At 36.1% G+C, this 21,234-nt stretch overlaps 1 long non-coding RNA gene across 1 annotated transcript in view; it reads right to left on the minus strand.

The window, feature by feature from the left end:
• Positions 1 to 7,343: 7,343 nt before the first annotated feature.
• LOC108585960 overlaps positions 7,344 to 21,234 on the minus strand; it is a 50,780-nt gene continuing 36,889 nt past the window's right edge. Inside the window, exons 3-4 of the long non-coding RNA XR_001902588.3 lie at positions 12,557 to 12,625; positions 7,344 to 12,236 (exon numbers count right to left, since the gene is read on the minus strand). This is a non-coding gene — a long non-coding RNA (uncharacterized LOC108585960). The remainder of the gene's footprint in view (positions 12,237 to 12,556; positions 12,626 to 21,234) is intronic.

The following is a 21,234-nucleotide window of genomic DNA, read 5'->3' on the forward strand; positions in this document are numbered from 1 at the left end:
AAGTAATTGAATCATGGGGTTGGGTTTTTCCCATGCTATTCTCATGATAGTGAGTAAGTGTCAAGAGATCTGATGGTTTTATCAAGGGGAGTTCCCCTGAACACTCTCTCTTTCCCATACCATGTAAGACATGACTTTGCTTCTCCTTTGCCTTCTGCCATGATTGTGAGGCCTCCCCAGCCATGTGGAACTGTGAGTAAATTAAACGTCTTCCCTTTATAAATTACCCAGTCTTGGGTATGTCTTTATCAGCAGTGAGAGAATAGACTAATACATGGTGTCTGGCCTATCTTCCCTCAGCTTGTACCTCAGGACCAGGAAGTAGAATAGAGTCTTCATTTTTTCTTTCATTTGACTTCTAGACATTTTGTGTGTGTATAAGGAGGAGAATGGTTTCCTGCTATGGGCAAAGACTTCTACAAGCCTAGCACTGTTGATCTGTCTCTATCATCTCACTTAATTCTCCCCAGGGGGAGGAGATATAACTTATTTCTGAATTAGCCGTAGAAATGGACCCTTCCCTCTTCTACCTCCAGGAAGCCAGTGTGCAGGCAGGAAGTATGCATTCTTGTTTCCACTTCCATTTTGTTTACTTTATTCAAGAAAGTCCTCAATTATAGAAGAAGCCTGAGGCAGTTCAGTGCTATCTGTAGTTGAGTGAGTGAATCTAGTTTCAGGTTAATTTTTGGAAACCCATTGTTGTACACTTTGGTCACATTTTCCAAAGACAACCAGACTCAGACAATTTTAATCATGAACATGTCATTAACTAGCAATTGCTGGCTGGTATTAAAAACTACGTGGATTTTTTAAAATCTTCTTATGAGCTTTAATCTATTTACTTATATCTTAAGTGTTTCATTTAGAGAAGAGGAGGTGGATTTATTTCATCTCTCCAAAAACCCCAACACGGGTCATATTTCCCCACTCTATTATTAAATTAATGAAACAAACATCCTTTGAAGGTCATGCTATTTGACAGTCACATCCTCAGTCTTTTCTTGTCCCTACCAGTCCCTGGTTTTCTAGATAGTCCTGCTGCTTCCAGTCAACTGTTTTTGGCCTTTTGCCAGAATTTGAAATGGCACATCAGACTCTCATTTTCCAGGCACAGAATTTCTGATCATTTTCTAAAATGCTATAACTTTCCTGATTGTTCTATATGATTTGTTCATTTGTGTCTATTTCAACTGTCTAAAGATTATGTCAATACTTGCCAAAGTGAGTTATCTGGCTCAGAAAATATAATTTGCTTTATTTGTCTACTTAATGTTAGTGGCTATGCCTCTTAAGACAGCTAGGCATATACTGTTTTCTTTTCTTGGACTGCCTCCTTCATTGTTATACCAAATTTCAAAACTTACTTCTAAAAGGAAGCCTCCTCCAAATGAACCCACCCACCTGTAATTCTTCTTTATCTCAAATTTTAGTTTCTACAGTATTGCATTATACATATTTCAATTTGTAATTTTAGTTTATTGTCTTACAGTTGCTTCCAATTGTTATGAGGAATGCTTTCTCAATAATTAAACAAATAATAATATTGTAAAAAGCAATGAAACTTTTCTTACTTTTTTCCTCCCCACATCTTCAAAGAAGTTACTTTCTCTTTTTAAAATAGTGAATGTTCAATAAATTCTATTATCTGACATGTATAAATGTGTGACAACATCTTATTTCTTTTGGCTTTGAATTATTGAAAATGAATTGTTCAGTTATATTTTACAAAGATTAGTTTCTGATATTTTGTGTGTGTGTGTGTGTATTCTCACCCCCTACTGAGTAAAGATTTAGATATGTTATCATGGCTTTTACCAAGACCTAAGGAATAGAGCTCCCTCTAACAATGTATATCGTAATTTGTTTTACAAGAAGAAGAGCTTTTCAGATGCAAAAGCAACACTTCTACTATTCATCAACACACTTTTCTAAACAGGACTATATGGGGAATTGCAGTGGACAGAATTTTAGTGTTTTAAAAGTTTATGTTGTTTTTAAACAGTACAAGCTCAATTTGAATTTGATCATTCTAACTGCACTATTGAATTAAGGAGGTGAATAACAACATTTTTTCATTAGCTTCTCCCTAAGTCCCCATTGGCTATAATCTGCAATTCAGAGCTTTCTCTTCCATTGATTTTAGTACCAAACCATGCTAGCAGGTGAGAAAATCAAAGTAACGGTAAACTTGAAACCTATCTGTGATAGTGTAGCTGAAATAGTTCTGTTTGAATGATTCTGTTAGTCAGTCATCTGTTAGACAGGTTGTTTCAAATGTATCCTTCTAAAAGTCATACTCTGAACTTCATGGTCTGCTGTGTCTTACTGTCAAATTTCAGGAGTACTGGTTAACTTTATGGTAATATGTAATTACACAGAACATTTCTTCTTGGTTATAATGCTTTATTGCTATTATTGCAATATTGCTAATATTGCTAATATCTCCTTGCTATGTTATTCTTCCAGTTCATTAGGAGGGAAAAAAAAATGTATTTTTCTGCCCACCTGAAATCTATTTATCTATCTATCTATCCTGTTATTAATTAAATAAAGGGGATTCCAGGATTTTTTTAAAGAGTCATAGACTCATTAGGTTTTGTTCACTTCTTTAACCCCTTTAATAATTGTACCTCCCTTTAGTGTATCATAATAAATATCATGAAGAGTCTCCAAGTCCTCAAACAGATTCCAGAATTCTAGTCACACCCTAATAGTTTTAGATTTTTTTTTTCACTGATCATCCAAGGTTGTCCATAGTCTCAGACTTTGCTTCCTATGTTTCTCTGGACTAGGAGCCTTTTGCTCCAGCTGTTCTTCCGTACTGTGTCTGCATGCCAAAAAGCCAGTCAACACATACCCAGAAAGGTGACGCCACTTACCATACATTGGAGCTAGTCGGGGACTCAGAAACCTACCACTAATAATCACCTTTCTAATAAGCCTTTTCTGGGTGTATCTTCTAGAAAGCAAAAGTGAATGTGTTTCCACTCTATTTTACACTCCTAGTTGGTGCCCCATGACTTGCACTATAAGATCCACACTGCAGTCAAAATAAACTCTGAATATTCCAACTGACCACTTCCTTCTCTCCTATTCAATCACTTGCAATTGCTTACCCTTGTCCTTGGAATCAAATCTGAATTTTTGTCCAATTCAGGTTTATTTACCCTTATTTTTAGTACATAGAACTTTAGCATGCTTCAAAAGACAAAACTACAACAATGTGACAATCAGAGATGTCTCATCCTTCTTCTATGGAATTCATGCCATTTCCAACCCACTTTTCTCCTTACAAGTCACCAATTTTATAGATTCTAGTCCATATTTTCTATGTTTCTTTTTGTGAAACTAAATATATATACATGTTTTGCTATTTTTCTTCTTCCTTACATAAATTGTAGCAAATTACATATAATCTTTAAGCTTTACTGTTTTTACAGTATTTCCCAGAAATGACTCTGTAGGAGTCCTCCCTATCATAAATGTTATGACTGATGCTCCTATAGCAAGAGACAAGTTAAGAAGAGAAAAGCCCAGCAGATGTATTTAATTAAAGTTTTACATGACATAGGAGCCTTCAGAAATGAAGACTCAAAGAGTCAGGGAAAATTGTCTATTTTTATGCTTGGGTTCAATGAAGAATGGACAGCTGTGTGAAAATATGATTAGATGAAAAGGGAATGATCTAACTGTAATAGAATTAGTGCGTAAACCCAGCAAGGCATGTCCGTTCAGATTCTTCTTGGTCTCTCTGTGTGGAATTCCTTCTTCCCAGGCATGGGGCAGGATCCTTTCTGGAATGAGGGTCTTATGACAAGGTAGGTCAGAGAACTTCTTTGTTGCCAGCTCCTACACAGTAAAGCTGGGGAAGTTTAGAGTAATATTTCTAGTTTCTATGACCTTTCTTTGGGAAGAAGAATTCTAGTTTCTATAGCGTGTCTTGGGGAGAAAGGGAAGCAGGAGAAAAAAAGGCAGGAGAAGGTCAGAAATAGACTTTATTTCTGAGGCCCTTCCAGTGGCCTGTAGTTCAAAGTACTCAGCAAGCCAAAGTGCCATACAGTGGGGCAACATTTTCTGAGTCCCAACTACTCCACATTACTTAAATGTAATTTGTTGAAATTTTTTCTATTCCTAAGTATCTTTGGACAGAGATCTGAATTGAGGAACATTCTCTTTGACTGAATAATAAAATTCACATTTTCTAATAGCTGACACTAGTGTTGGTGGTACAGACAGAGCTCGTCATGTCTTGTTCTCTTTCATTTTTACATGTGATTTTTTTCCTTTCCCTTCTTTTTTCCCCTTCACCTTCACATCTTCAAGAAACATCATCTCTGCTGTATTTATCTCATTCTCCCCCAGAGAAATGCAGCTCCAACTCTTCAGGGTTTTTTTTTTTTTTTTTTTTTCATATTTTCTCTCAAGTCTTATTCTATGGTTTGTGCTGTGAACAACTCAGTCTGAGATCTGTGTTCAGTATTTTAGCACTTAGTGTTGGGCTTTTTTTCAGAGGGTTTCTTTTTAGTGCTACATCTAAGGTTTCTACTCTCCTCTCCTCTCCTCTTTTCTTAGTCTCTTAAATCCTCCTTTGCCCACTCTCCACACACACACACACGAGCTTGCAGTCATGGTTCATGCACCAGCATTAGCTCTGTCAGGATTTGGAGTTTATTTCCCTACGTAAAAGTACCTTGAAATCTGTGAAATTTCTCATATTCTAATGATGTGGAAGGCATGGGTTATGTGTGATTTTCTTTGCATTTGCTGCTGATTATATGTATAGTTTGGAAAGAGTTGTGCAAAAAGGGTCAGATGTAGGATTTTGTCCTTATCCTCCAAACAAGCAATGCTTAATATTTGAACTTTTAACATGATCTGCACAGTGTTTCATAGTCCAGCCCTGTCTCAACTTCATCCTGAGACCCTTTGTTTGTTTGCTCTTTCTGCTCTGGTAATGCTCAAGTTCTTTACATTTAGGCTGTCCATTGCCTTTTAGCCTTTGAACATCCTTTATATTACAATCTAAACTTTGCTTCCTTAGATAAGACTCTCATTACCCTCAAATATAATTTGGTTCCCCTTTCTATATGGTTTCATAGTAACTGACATTTTCTCTTAACCTTATTTAGAACACTTGTACATTTTTTAACTTACCATTCAAACTTATTAGGTTAATGTCTCTCTCACCTGCTTTTCATTAAGCTTAGTTTGGTTTACCACTGTTTCCCTAGTGTCTAGGAGAGTAGTACATTTTTAATTTGTGTTCCCAGAAACAGGTTCTACTAAAGGCTTTGAATGCAAACTGTTTATTTGAAGTCGGATCCCAGGAAATGTTGGAAGGGGACTGAGGAAGTGAAGCAGAAAAGAGAAAGCAGCCAATAAGTGATTATTAAGTGGTTTAGCATTTCAGACAACTGAAACTTACTCCCACTAAGGAAATCTTGGAATCATCACAGAACATGTGGCTCAGTGGGGTGAAGGAACTGGGGATTTTTGCACTAGTTCCTGTCAGTCATCTACTGATGATTGCTCCTGGGAATGTGGTAATTCTCTGGCACTCCTGGCCTGCTATATAAGTGAACAGAGGAAGATCCAATGGCCAGAAAGAAGCCGAGGCGAAAATGAGAAAGAGCTGCAAGTAGAAGCTTGTGCCTGCATGTCAACACTGTACTAGGAAGTTTTCGTGTAACATTTTATTTAAATCTAAAAATAAACTCATAGAAAAAATAATTTTATTCTTATTTTAGAAGAAATCTTAGGCAATTCTTGCCCAAGCAATAATGCCATGACCGTTCTTCGCTCAAACTCATAGTTTATGAAATGAGAATGTCTCAAATCTTTATTGTAAACTTTAAATAAATTGATGCATAAAGATTGTATAACACTGTTCCAGGTAAATTATACATATATTTCAAAGGCTTTGACATGAAATTTATTAAACTAAGAATATGAGAAGATAAGATTCAAATAAATAATTAAAATGCATTACATATGCCTATAAAAATAATGTTACTTTAATCTTTATTTTGATATTGCTGGCTGATGCTCTCTTTAAGGGAAGTAGAATTAATTCATTCTCCCTTGTACCATGGTTATTACTTCTTCTCTCAAGAAAATACATGCTGCAGCCGGGCGCGGTGGCTCACGCCTGTAATCCCAGCACTTTGGGAGGCCGAGGCGGGCGGATCACAAGGTCAGGAGATCGAGACCACGGTGAAACCTCGTCTCTACTAAAAATACAAAAAATTAGCCGGGCGCGGTTGTGGGCGCCTGTAGTCCACTCGGGAGGCTGAGGCAGGAGAATGGCGGGAACCCGGGAGGCGGAGCTTGCAGTGAGCTGAGATCCGGCCACTGCACTCCAGCCCGGGCGACAGAGCGAGACTCCGTCTCAAAAAAAAAAAAAAAAAAAAAAAAAGAAAATACATGCTGCATTTCCCTTCCTTAAATATCTATTCATGATTTCCTACCATTTACTTATATTATGTTAATATATGCTAATCATGAATTTTCTGATGTCTGAAATACCAGTATCAAACTAATAATTTTGAAAACATATAACTAAATATATATATTTTTAATTTGAGAAAGCAAATTTTCTTTTTTCCCACTGAATTTTAATTTCTACTCAATGAAAAAATGGCAGAATTAAAAAGTCAATGTTTTTTATGTTGGTAATACATCTGTGGCTTAGAAGAACCAGCATTTATATAATACAGTAATAAGAATAATTATTCAGTCTCTTTAAAAAAAAAAGTTAAAAACATGGGAATTGGATTGGCTGTGCTAACACCATAATTCATTGGTCAGAATACAGTAGATACATTGCCGTTATTTATATCAACAGACTCATTAAGGGGCTAATGATTTTTCTCTTTGAGTTATTGTGCTCCTCTGAATAGTCAATGGAGCCCTTGGGCAATTCTCTTGATCCAAACAATCTGCCTTTGCTTCTCTGAAGGAGCATTAGACAAATTATCTGAGAGAAATTATACATACTAAAAAAGAAGCTTTCATACTCTTTAATATAATCACTTCTGAATTACTTACTATGAAATTTTGTATAATATTATTGGTAAGCAGAGTTTTAAAATTAAAGAGACCCAGGTTCAAATCCAAACCCACTTCATATTCACCAGAGTATGTATGTTCATATATTAAAAAGTTATTAAGTCTCTGTAATTTTCAGTTTATATACTGTATGATAAAGAAAATAACATCTGTCTTGTAAGGGCATTATGGGAAATGGTAAATTTTTGGGGGGGAGGGAATGGTAAATTAATGTATACCAAGCTACTCCTAAAGTAACTGAAAACTCATTGAGACTTAACAAAAACGCTATTGATATTCTTCAAATTTCTTTTAAATTGGAGTGCAAATTAAGGTGGCTGTTTAGAGGCAACGTAATTTGAAGTTGTTTAATCTTTGTACCATAATGCTCCTTAAAAACTTCTCTGTATGGATAGCAGAATTGAAAAGGAGTCTTATAATTCATCTGTAAATGTGGCTGTTTTAAAGTAGTTTAATTAAGTATACGATAGAAGGAACTTTTGCTGGTTGGGCAACTTCAAGTATTAATTTGCAAGTGTGTCTTCTTAGGCCCCTCATGAGACACAGTGGCTCAGAGAAAGCAACTACTCAATCCTGAGAGATATATATCAGAGTTCTAAGTGACTTCACATTGAACATTTCATTAATGTGTGTCTGCTACTGTCCTAAGCACTTTTAAATACAATAATTCATTTAATTTTCACAGTAACTTTCTGAAGTAGCATAGTAGAAAATATCGGTGGCTTGATTGATCACCTTTATCTGGCTGTGCCTTTACACTCTAGCTGCTGTGAATTTTGAGTGCCAACTGTTCACAGAGGCCTTCATCACTGGAGAATTACTTTTCTTCTCACTAAGGCATCTTGCTAGAGAGATTAGCAAGGTATAAAAGGTGTTTCCTTGCCACAAGGAGAGGCCAACTCTGTTTTCTCCCCACAGATTCATTCTGAAATAGGCTCCCTGGTGAACACACTTGTTTTGGCATTTGCCTATTAGTGAGGCCCCCTTTTGTACTGAATTTGGGATAACCCTATGTAACCAATAGAATTTGACAAAAGTTATACTGCATGATGATTGGTTATAAGAGGCTTTGAAGCACCTGCAATTGTCTCTTGGAATATTTGTTCTGAGGAAGGCAAGGCAGGACACAACAAAGCCTGCCTATTCTTTGGGGGCCATGCTATGAAGAGCTCAAGTCAGCCACAGAGAGAGTCTGTGTAGACAGACAGAGGTTAGCTGGCCCTCAGATGTTCCAGCCCCCCCAGGCCAAGTGTCAGACACGTGAGTGAAGAAATCATCTGGGCCGCTGCATCCCCAGTAAATGCCACATGGAAATTAAACCTCCAGTTGTGCTGTCTCAGCCACCTCCAGCTGTTTCAGCCACTTTATCTCACACGGTGGAGCACTGACAAACTTCACTGTACCCTGCCCGAACTCCTGAACCACAAGAATCATGAGACAGTATAAGGATTGTTGTTTTACTCCATGAATCTTTGGGTCAGTCTGAAGTAATTGATGATGAGACACGAAGAGGGCTCATGTGCATGCTCCACTTTCCCTCCGGTCTATCCTGTTCCTCACTTCTCCCCGTTTTTCTCAGCACAGCCCTTCAACAATTTACCTCCACAGGAAGCTTCTTCTTAGCTCTTCTTCTAGATCATTATGCCTAAAGCAGGTAGGTTCTATTAGTTTCACATTTCAAAGATGCTCAAACTGAGGCACAGATGAGTAAAGACAATTACTCAAAGTTACACAGGGAGGAATTTTGAGAGCTGGAATTTGAACCTGGTCCTCCTGCCTTTTTTCTTTACCAGAATGGTCTACTGCTCCTGACCAGAGTTACTGCTGCTTACTATGGCCAGGAAATTGTGTTGGGCGATTGTGCTAAACCTTCAAGTCAGAGAAGCCTTAAATATGAAGAGCAATCATTAACTCACTTTCTGATTTATTTTTCCTATTCTGAGGGTCTGTGTCTTCCACTGTGAGACAGAATCCACTGTCTTGTTTAGCACGTGAGCCTTCTGTGCGATGGCAGGAGGACAGCTCATGGGGCTGGCTGGCTGGTAGCCAAGTGCACCGGTGTTCTGTTTGCACTATGCCAATCTTTTTGTCACTTGTTAAAAATTCAGTGTTATCTCCTCTCCTAAACATTGCTACCATCTGCCTACACATGAATTTGACAATGATTTTGTAGTAATTGCAGCTGTGTGTTGGATACCAATTGTTATTATATAGACTGGCCAATACAAATTCACTTTTAAGTATCTACTTTTTTTTTAAAGTCTACCCTTCTAATCTTCCCCATCTCCCTGTCTCCCCTAAACAGCTTGTTGAATCTTTTGAAAGTTTGTGATAGTCTGTCTTGAAAACTATTGATGTTTTTGGCTTCAATAAAGAATAAAAAGTATCATACAATTTTTTTCTATGCATCCATCCAACACATTAAAATAGCTCTAGGGGCTAATTTTTTGGGATCACAATATTGTTACAATGTGGACTGGCAAAAGTGTTCATTTAAATTTGTTAAATGAGACCAAGATAACTCGTTAGTTTTACAGTAGCATTTTCCCAAATGTGTACTTATAAATAAGTTAGTCCTTGCATTTATGGATCTAAAGCTTCTTTTTAAAGTTCTTAGAAAATAATACATAATTTACTAGTGGTGTCTGAAAGGTTTGCTAGTTTCTCTTCAAAAACAAATTTCTGAAATAGCAAAAATTTTTTTAACATCACGATTTTGCAATGTCATTAAGTGCATTGTTCATCTCCATCTCCCCACCACCTTAGCTGTAAATATCAGTTAATATTTGTCAACTTTTTAGAATAATAATAAAAATAATTCATATATGCACTTTTCAAACAACAATCTTTCATGTGAAATAGCTGGCAGGTTTCTTAAGGGAAAACCATGACTGGTATAAAGCTGCTCACAGCTAGAGGCAGGAGAGTCTTATAAATGTAAGAATGCAACCAAGAAAATAAGACTTACCTTGAAAGGAAAGCAAAGCCATAAATACTGCTATAAAAATCTCTTGGAGGTTTGGCAATTAATTTCCAGGTTCCATTTAGTGAGAATCCTGTGTCAAAAACTTGAAGAAGAGTGTACAGGGGAAAAATAATAACTCCCATAGCATTTTAATTAGAATGGACCCTTGTTACAAAAGGCAGATTAACAAGAGAAAAACAAACAGAAGCTTATCAACATGTATATTTCATATATACATGTGAGACACCTAGAGTGTCAGTATTGCCCCATGAGGTAGCTTTGAATTTCAGATTGTATAGTATTTTTTAATAAAAAACAGTATCTTTTTAGAGATATAACAAGACATAGAGAAAAGTCCTCAAATCTATGGGCAGAAACTTTGGGGGAAGACAAACAAATGCCAGATAAAGGTGAGTTAATAAATTTGTTAATATAAATTCTTCTGGTATCATCTCAAGGTTGATGATAGTCTAAAGCTGTCTTCAGTGTTTAACCTTTGTTCTCTCTGGTTGATATGTTTCTGGGTTGTGGGGGCAGTATTTGGAGGGAACGGGATAGCTTTTGTCTCTGTAAATCTATATTCTACTTTTAGGCAAATAGAGAAAGGGCAGAGAGCATTCCTGCGTCGGCTTCATCCCAATTACTTCAACTCAACAATTCTTCATATTTTGGGGAGGCATATTCTGGACTCCCAAAAGTGTTAAAAGTCAAAACACAAAGGAAGTAAATAGTCAATGCAAGAAGGACTATAATAGTCAGTATTACCATTAGTAATAATAATAATGCTATTATGGATACCTTTTTTTAACCAACAAACAAAATTCTTAGATATCACTCTCCCTGAAAATCCTAGCTGGTACCAGAGTTGGATGAGTTTCAGTCAGTTTTAGTGATCATGCCTCTGCTTCTGCCTTAAACTGTTCTGTCATCAGCATCTGACTCACTACCACTCATTCTTCCTATTAGACTTTACTTCTTCTGAACCCGTCCAATCTCAATAAGAAGTCCTTAGTTTTTCCATAATGCCATGTTCTTCTATCCTAACACTTTTTTTCCTATAATTACCTACTTGTTAGTTTTACTCACAATTGTATGCCCAATGCCTAAAATTAAACATTAGGAACATAGTAAGTGGTGTGATAAACATTACTTCATTTCAATTTTTATTGAGCAGCTACTGCATTCTGGGAGCTATGTTATGTACTAAAAATACAAAGGAAAGTCGAACACTGTTCCTGACATCATGGATCCTCCCTTCAAATGTAGGGCATACACAGTAGACACTGTTGCTTTTGGATCACTTAATTTCATAGTTTTAAAAACTTCAGTAATTGTTATATCTCACCAAGAATCCATTCATTCTTCTACATCTTTCCCATTTATTAATCTCCTTTTGTTTTTCCCTTCTTCTTACCCTGCTTAGATTTCATATTCCATTATTGTAGTCATCCCTTGCCTACATTCTCTACTCCTTTTCCCTTCTGTAACACTTGCTTGGTAAACATATTCTCCACCTACTACTTTCCTCTAGTGCTTCTACATAGCTAAGTATGGCTACACAATAAAATACAGGCCTGCTGGCTAAACCTATTTTATTTATGAGTACAAATTTCAAGCTGCTCAAGAATTCTACTCTATTTACCGAATCAATTCACCCTCTTACCTCTTCATATCTCCCCATCCCATCTCTCTCACATTATCCTGATTTACCTTTCTGCTAGCTTCATTACATCATCACACAAACATGATGTAACATCCACCATCTTAAAACAGACACACACACACACACACAGAGAGACAAGAAAACCATTTACTCTGCAGCTAATTCTCCCATAATCAGCCAACTTTTCTAGTAAAATTCTGCCAAAGAATTCTTTAAACACACTGTCTCTACTTCCTGTCTTTCCCTTCTCTCTTAATCCCACTACACAGAGCCTTTCCTCTGTCTTGTTAAGATCACCAATTACCATCAAGTTACTAAATCAAGCTGACTCTTTTATGTCTTGAAATTACTCAAATGCTCTACAGCACTTGGTACTTTATCATTCCTTCTGCAATGACACCCTCCCCTGGTTTTCTTACTGTCTCACATTCTAGCACCCTTGTCTGGCCCGTCTTCTTTGATTCTTTAAACTTGGTAGTGTCCTTTGCAGCTCTCATTCCTCATCCCTCTTCTTCAAGCACACTTCCTGGGTGACATCACCTAGGTTAAAAGTTTGATTATATGCTGATGATTCTCAGATTCATATTTCTTATCCAAACCTTTCCCATGGGCTCTAGATTCATGCATACAACTACATATTAATATTTCCACTTGGAGTTTCTAGGCCTCATACATGTAGGCCACTCAAACTCTTAATCCACAGAATGAGATGCTCTCTCTTCATCTCTTCTAACATTTTTCTTTATGTCATTCAAATCAGAGTTAAATATTTTTTCAGAAAATCCCGTTGTAACCACCCAGACAAACCCTCCCAATTGTATATTCCTTTACTCTGCTATATTTTCCTTTGGAGGGCTTACCTGTTTATTTTCCATCTCTCCCATTAGAAAGTAAGATTCATGTGATATACATTGCTGTATCTTTAGAACCTAGAATTCAAAATTTTTGATAAGTGAATAAATAAAATAAGAAAATAAATAAAGTAATTATAGCTATATATGCTCTGAATGAAAAAAGATTGTTGTGTTTAAAACAAAGTAACAGTGGAGGTGTGAACAGGACTATCAGAGATGATGAGCAAAAACCAGGTCACAAAAGTTTTTGAAGACCATGATAAGGGGCTTTAGTATTACTCTTAGTGAAAAAAAAAAAAAAAAATACTGCAGCGTTTTATGCAAGAAGGTGAAATGATATCGTTCTACTCAGTGAATAATGGATGAACAGAGAGTAATATAGTAGTAAAAGCAATAGGAAAAGCAGTTGTGGCTATGACAATAGTCCACGAAAGAGATTGCTGCTGCCTGGTCCAGGGCTGTGATGACGACATGAAGAAAACGACACAGATTTGAGGTTTATTTTCAAGGTAAAATGGATAGATCTTACTTGTAGACTGAATCAGGGAAGGGATAAGAGAAATAACAAAATTAAATATGATTTTCTGTTTGCTGGCTGAATGATATATGTGAGAACAGAAAGCCTTGCCAATTTCTGATATAAGAAGACTTGGCAGGATAACGTTCATGGAGGAAAAGTCAGACTCATTTTGTTTAGAGTAAATCTGAGGTGCCTATGAGATATGCCAGTGGAGATGTCTGGACTGCAACAAAGTTCATGTAATAGAACTTCTTAGGTAGTTTTACCATATTCCTCATTTTTTAAATAAGTTTACTGGGGTATAGAGAAGTTAATTAGTTTCTCCCAATTCCTTCAGCAGAAATGGAAAAGTGAAATTTATACTAAGTCCATCTCATTCTGAAATTGTGTATATAACTCGTTAAGGTTAGAACATTTGGGAGTAATTCTGGTCAAGAAAATACAGATTCTGGAGTTGTCAGCATGATGGTATTCTAAGTTCACAGGTGTGACTTCTTTGGAAGAGGAGAAGGCTGAGACCTGAGGTGTATCAACATGTAGAGGCATGCAAAGAAGCAAAGGACACCAAGATGGTACAACTAGTTAGGTAAGAGGAAAATGAGGAAAGAGGTTTTGTAGCAACAGAGAACACAGTGTTACTAAGAGGATGGAAGAGGAATTGAGTTGAATTTTTGAGTATCCAAGTAAAATGAGTATCAGAATGACCACAAATGTTTAATAAACAAATAAATATATGATTAAGTACCTTCAAAATCTATTTCCCCTCAAAAACCCATCAGTCTCTTTCTTCCTTCAAGTTTTTTTTGTTTGCTTGTTTTTTTTGAGATTTTTTTTTTTTTTTTTTTTTTTTTTTGAGACAGAGTCTCGCTCTATCACCCAGGCTGGAGTGCAGTGGTGCAATCTTGGTGCACTACAAGCTCTGCCTCCCAGGTTCACACCATTCTCCTGTCTCACCCTCCCAGGTAGCTGGGACAACAGGCATCCACCACCACGCTTGGCTAATTTTTTATATTTTTAGTAGAGACGGTGTTTCACCATGTTAGCCAGGATGGTCTAGATCTCCTGCCCTCATGATCCTCCCGCCTCAGCCTCCCAAAGTGCTGGAATTAGAGGCATGAGTCACCACTCCCGGCCGTCCTTCAAGTTTTAAAAACTATAATCAGACTGAGATCACAACAAAACAGTAAAGTACAGAAAAAAAAATGAAACTAGAATAAAAACAATTTGGCATGTGACTTTGGACTAGTTAGTTGCCTTTTATGAGATTCTAAGTTCTTGCTGTAAAATAAGAGAGGTTAAGTCTATTATGTTTTCCTCATAAGTTTCTTGGAAATAAAATGTGGTGATGTAGTGTTAAATTACTATGGAAACTGTTAAAGTGTTAAGAAATCTTGGTTCCTATTATACATATGTGAACATTTACATTTGCCCTTATTCTAGTTCTTCCTTGAATAGTTAACTTAAAAGACTTCAACTTATACTATTTCATTGATTTGGTTTGGCCTAGTACTGTATTGTGTGTTTTACAGGATATAAAACATGTCATATCAGACGCTGCCTTCCAGGTGCTCTCATATATTTTGTAATAATAATAATTATTATTATTATTCATCCTACAAACATTGATAAGTGGTCATTGCAGTCCATTTTCCAGATTATTTTCTTCTGGAGATGTCAATAACACTTTTCTAAATGTTTAGGTTTATGTTTATTCTGTTGTAATTCACATAGGACAGACGCAGTAAGGTTGTGAGAGATAATCTCAAAGTTGAGGGCTTTCTTGGTCCTACTCCGTAATTGCCAATTTAAAATTTTAAAAAAAGGAAAACAAGAAAGAATACCAGAGAATCATTTTGAGTTTCCTTGTAGAAATCTGTGTGTATAAACATCTTTCTAGCTCCTATATGTTTTGCAGCCATTACAAGGAGCCCACACATACCATGATTTGAGAGAAAAACAAAAAGAATAACAATACTAACAATGATAACACAGATTTTAAAGTTTAATTGGACAGGGTAAGCACAAAGGCAGCCTGAAAATATCAGCAACAGCACATCTGAAGAGGCAGTGTCAGTATAGAAGGTAATAGCGGGTCATCAAAGAAAACACGGGGCTGAAAAAATTGCCATTGATAATAGAGAGCAAAAAAATTACTACCTTTATTATATGCTAGCTAATTAGTTATAAATGTAAGCTTTATAATCAGTAGATGTTATTACTGGACCAGAACCACCTTTCACAGTAGCCATGGCTATTCGGTGCCTTACAATAACTTTACAAAAGCAAATGCTGGCCTGGAATTTTTGTAAGCCAATTTGGTCTTTTCTAGCAAAGCTTCAAAATGATCTTTCTGAACAAGGTTTACAAAGAAGACCATTATAAATCTCTTATATGCTCTTACTGCAATATGACAGCAGCCACTACCATTTTCAGTTCCCTCTCCACATTCAAACGACCTACATTCTGTGGTGGAAAATGGAGAAAACACTATCAGGAGACACTAGAGAAAGCAATTTGGTTTTGTGACGTCTAATTTGGAATGAGCGTACTGAGTTCTTCCTACCTACCATGGACGAGGGGGACTTGAATTATGAGCCCTAAAGAGTTCAGACTCTACTTATGTTCCTATTGATAGTTGCCTTTGGCTTTCTTCTTCAGAGGAATAGATCAAGTAAAACTCAAAATTACAGAGATACCTAATAAGTAAAGACAAATTGTAAGGCAGGTGGGTTTTAGTCCATAATTGCAGGAAATACTAATTAATAGATGTGGAATGCAGGCATTTAGAATCACAATGGGAAAAATCCTTCACGTTGTAAAACTGGGATTCTGGAACCATTCAACTTAAACAGAATCCATAATAAGCGGCCATACCACCTCAATTCAGAGTGATTCAACCTTTAGCCAATTTATAATTTACATTCTAAAATTTAAGAAATGCTTCAAATAGTTTGCTAAAAATTTATATTCCAACTCTTTTGTACCTAAAGATCATTAGAAAGGGACAGCTTTTCAAGGGCCCTGTAAAAGAAAAATGGCATGGACAGAGTTAAACAGGCAGGGAAAACTGTATTCAAGACTATTGCAATAGGATAGAGAGGTTGAACTCAACTTCACTGAAATAAAAGCTTTTAGGTGCTAAGGTGAGCTAGTGGAAAAGTACTGGAGGATGTTAGTAGCAAAATTAATTAATTTGACTAGGTCATCTGTATTTGCTAATTGGCACTTGTCAAAGTTAGGTTCCTACCTTCTCACAGAGACTAGGAGATAGAGGTGCTAACATCTTTTTAAAAACTTCTATTTTAAGTTCGAGGTATGAGTGTAGGTTTGTTACATAGGTAAAATTGTGTCATGGGGATTTGTTTTACAGATTAATTTATCACCCAGGATTTAAGCCTAGTACCCATTAGTTATTTTTCCTGATCCTCTCCCTTCTCCTACCCTCTGATACTATCATTTTTGATGAATACATTTCTTGGAGAAGATTTTGTATTTCAAAGAAGCACAGACATAATTTACAATTTCAAGTTTTCTAAGTAACTGCTCTAGGGAAAGGTCATGGGTCTATAGTCAGGAAGGAAGCTGTCTATCATTTATTAAAGCAGAGGGGAATACTAAAATTGTCTTTGACAACAGTTATAGAAATGACATTCAATATAGATACTGCCAAAATTGTCTTTAATGATGTACAAACATAAAGCCTGTATATTATTCAAAGAAATATGCAGAGATTTCTGGGAAATTCAGATTAAAATTTATGAACTTTGAGTTCTATGTTATGGCTCTACCCCTCACCTGCTAAGACAGCTCACATTGTGAAAAAACCCTCAGTTTTACAGTACAGACACAGAATCAAAGGATGCTGTGCTAAGGCACAAATGTTATTTGCCTCTTCTTCAGCCAGCAGGCAATCCCTGGAGAGGGTGTTGTAAGTAAGAAGGCTAGATAGAGGTGATGTTGAAGGGAAAAGCAATTGCTTCTGACTGCTAATGTTTAATCTGTCCCCTACAGAAATGAAAGCAGCCTTTTATCTTTGAGTAGAATAAGGTGATTTAGAAGGGGAACAAGATGACACCACAGCAGTTGATGCTGATGCCTTGGCAGTAAATTCAATTCAGCGCATGACTTATGCGAATTTCAAGACTGAGATAAACTTTACTAATGTAATGGCTTTTGGGGAATAGTTCAGAATTTCTTCTAAGTCTCTTAAACTGTTGCTGCTTTGCCTTTTTGACTCACATACTAGAGGTAGTGTTTGATCTGTTGCATTTAATGACTTACCATCATTTCTAGTATCTTCATAGAAGTATGCTCCCGGCTGAAACCTGACTCACAAGTTGAAGGGAAGTCATAATGTATTTTTTCCCCAAATGTGGGAACTTCATAATTCAATATAAAACAAAAGAGTAACACATACAGTGTAAACACTTTCATAAATGTCTGCTTCATAATCCATTTGTTTATTCATTTTATTATTCAAAAATTAATTTAATGTCTGTAAAATCTGGAGACTGTCTTGAATTTTAGTCAATTTGTATTGAATAATACAAACATAAGTATTCTAGTATGTTTAAAATACATTTGTTTTTATCTCATGACAGTACCACTGTGTATTTATGATTTTAATGCTCTTTTCCACAGTCCATTAACATGGAATCTTATGAAAAAATAATACTTACAACTTTAAATAGCAAAATTGTCCTAAAACAGTTTCACCACAGTCTAACCGAAATTTAATAAACTGCACATATTTAAAATATACAACTTGATGAGTTATGACAAATATATATGATATAATTTTGCTGTCTCCCACACAAAATCTCATCTTGAATTGCAACGACCATAACCCCATAATCCCCACATGTCAAGGGCTATACCAGGTGGAGGTAATTGAAGCATGGGGGTGGTTTCTCCCATGCTGTTCTCCTGATAGTGAGTGAGTTCTCATGAGATCTGATGGTTTTATACGTATGTATCTCGCATTCCCCCGGCTTGCTCTTCTCCTTCCTGCCGCCTTGTGAAGAAGGTGCTTTGCTTCCCATTTGCCTTCAATCATGATTGCTTATCCTCCGCCTTCTGCCTGAGGCATCCCCAGCCATGATGAACTGTGAGTCAATTAAATCTCTTTACTTTATAAATGACCTAGTCTAGGGCTTTTCTTTATAGCAGAATGAGAATGGACTAATAAAATATACAAACATGAAAATGTCACCATAATCACGAAAATGAGCATCATCCATCACATCAAATTTTCTTATTTCCAATATTCTCTGCTCTTTCTACTTCTAATCTTAAGAATGCTCTGCTCCTAATCTTGAGACCAAAATCAACCTCTCATCTACTTTCTGTTATGATGTATTAGTTTGACTTTTTAAGGATTTTATATCGATGGAATTATATACTATGTGCTTTCTTATTCTGCCTTTTATTCATTCGTTTTGAGATTCGTCTTTTTAAAATGTATATGAAGAGTTCATTCTTTTTTAATTGTCTAGACATATTCTATTGCGGGTTATTCCAGTTTGCTTATGCATTCACCTGTTAATAGACATCTGGGCTATTTCCAACTTTTGTATATCACAAATAAGCTGCTACAAACATTTGTGTAAAAGTATTTAAGGTCATATTTTTTTCACTTCTGTTAGCTTAATACCCAGCAGTAAAATGATGGGATTATAGAGATATAATCCAATATGTGTATGTTTAACTTTTTAAGAAATTTACAAAATGTGTTTTACAGTGCTCATACCAACTTTCATTCCTACTGGTAGTGTATGAGAGTTCCAGTTCTTCCATATCCTTACCAATGACTGAGATGGACAGACTTTTAAATTTCAGTCATTGTAAAATAGGTATTAAGTGATATCTCCTTGTGGTTTAATTTTTATATCCCTAATAAATAATGATGCTGAGCATCTATGTATGGGCAATGCTTGTGTCATATGTATGTCTTCATTGGTGAAGTGTCTGTTCAAACCTTTTGCTATGTCTACATTGAGGAAGCATATGTTCAAATTTTTATTTTGTGTGGTTTGATTTGGTATTATTGGGTTTTTGAGAGTTCTTTGCAAATTTTAGATGAAAGCTTTAATATTGTTTTTAGTATACAATATCTTAGTGTGTGGCTTTTTATTATTTTAACAGTATCATTTTAAACAGATGTCTTTAGTTTTAATGAAGTTCACTTTGGCAATTTGTTTTTTTTATGGATCATGTTTTTGGCTAACCCAAGGTAATACAATTTTCTTGTAAGTTTTCTTTTAAAATGTTTGTGACTTTGTATTTTATATTTAAAACTCTAGTCCATTTGCATTAAAATTTAATGTCTTTTGTATACAAAGATTTTTATTTTTGTTTATGTTTTTCCAATTGCTCCAGCACCATATGGTGAAAATAATATCCTTTCCCCATGATATTGCTTTTATACCTTTGTTGAAAATTAGCCATGTGTTTGTGATCTATCCTTGGACTCTCTATTCTGTTCACATGATTGATTTGTCCATCTTTATGATAATATTATACTGTTTTGATTACTATTGCTTTATTATAAATATTGAAATCAGGTAGTGCTAATATTCCAATTTTGTTCTTTTCAAAATTATTTTGGCTATTCTAGGTCTTTGCATTTTTGTATAAATTTTAAAATCACTTTTTCAATTTCTGTAAAAATAACTAGTAGGATTTTATTGGGAATACATTGACTTTAAAGACCAACTTAGATAGAATTGACACTGGTATGGTTGGGCTCTATGTCCCCACCCAAATCTCATGTTAAATTATAATCCGCAGTATTGGAGGAGGGACATGGCAGGAGGTGATTGAATCATGGGGGCCAACTTCCCCATTGCTGTACTTGTGATACAGAGTGACAGAGCGAGTTCTCATGAGATATGGTTGTTTAAAAGTGTGTAGCACTTCCTCCTTCTTTTTTTCTGAGATGGAGTCCCACTCTGTCGCCAGGCTGGAGTGCAGTGGTGGAATCTGGGCTCACTGAAACCTCTGCTTCCCGGGTTCAATAAATTCTCCTGCCTCAGTCTTCTGAGTAGCTGGGTTACAGATATGTACCACCATGCCCAGCTAATTTTTGTATTTTCAGTAGAGATGGGGTTTCACCATATTGGCCAGGATAGTCTCGATCCCTTGACCATGTGATCCACCCACCTCGGCTTCCCAAAGTGCTGGGATTACAGGCATGAGCCACCGTGCCCAGCCTAAAAGTGTATAGCACTTCCCTCTTACTTCTTTCTTTCTTCTGCTCCAGCCATGTAAGACATGTCTCCTTCCTCTTTGCCCTCCATCATTACTGTAAGTTTCCTGAGGACTCCACAGCCATGCTTCTTCTACAGTCTGTGGAACTGGGAGCCAATGAAACCTCTTTTCTTTATAAATTACCCTGTCTCAGATAGTTCTTTATAGTAGTATGAGAACAGACTAACACAGACATTTTAGCAAAATTGAGTCTTCCAATGTAGAAGCAAATTATATCTCCCTATTTATGTAGGAGTCTTTTAATTATCTCACCAATGTTTTCAATGTAAAGCTATTTTGTAAAAATTGTAAAAATCTATTCCCAAGAATTTAATATTTTGAATGCTATTTTAAATGATGTGTTGATTATATATATATATATATATACACACACACACACACACACACACACACACACATATATATATATATATATTTTTTTTTTTGAGTGTCTCATTCTGTGGCCTGGACTGGAGTTCAGTGGCATGATTGACTCTGGCTCACTGCAATCTCCACCTCCTGGATTCAAGCAATTCTGTCTCAGCCTCTCAAGTAGCTGGGATTACAGGTGCCTGCCACCACGCCCGTCTAATTTTGTATTTTGTATTGGAGACAGGATTTCACCATGTTGGCTGGGCTGTTCTCAAACTCCAGACCTCAAACGATCCACCTGCCTCGGCCTCTCAAAGTGCTGGGATTACAGGCATGAACCATTGTGCCCAGCCAAAATTTTAGTTTTTAATTGTTCATTGCTATCTATAAAAATGCAATTTATTTTTGTATATTGGTATTATATATTGTGATTTTATTAGTCATAGCTTTTTAGAGTAAATTCTATTGCATCTTTTACACAAAAAAAATGATGTCTGTGAATAAAAGCACTTTGTTTCTTCCTTTCTGAGCCAGATGCCTTTAA

This window comes from Papio anubis, chromosome 3 (assembly GCF_008728515.1).
Source record: "Papio anubis isolate 15944 chromosome 3, Panubis1.0, whole genome shotgun sequence".
Taxonomy (NCBI): domain Eukaryota; kingdom Metazoa; phylum Chordata; class Mammalia; order Primates; family Cercopithecidae; genus Papio; species Papio anubis.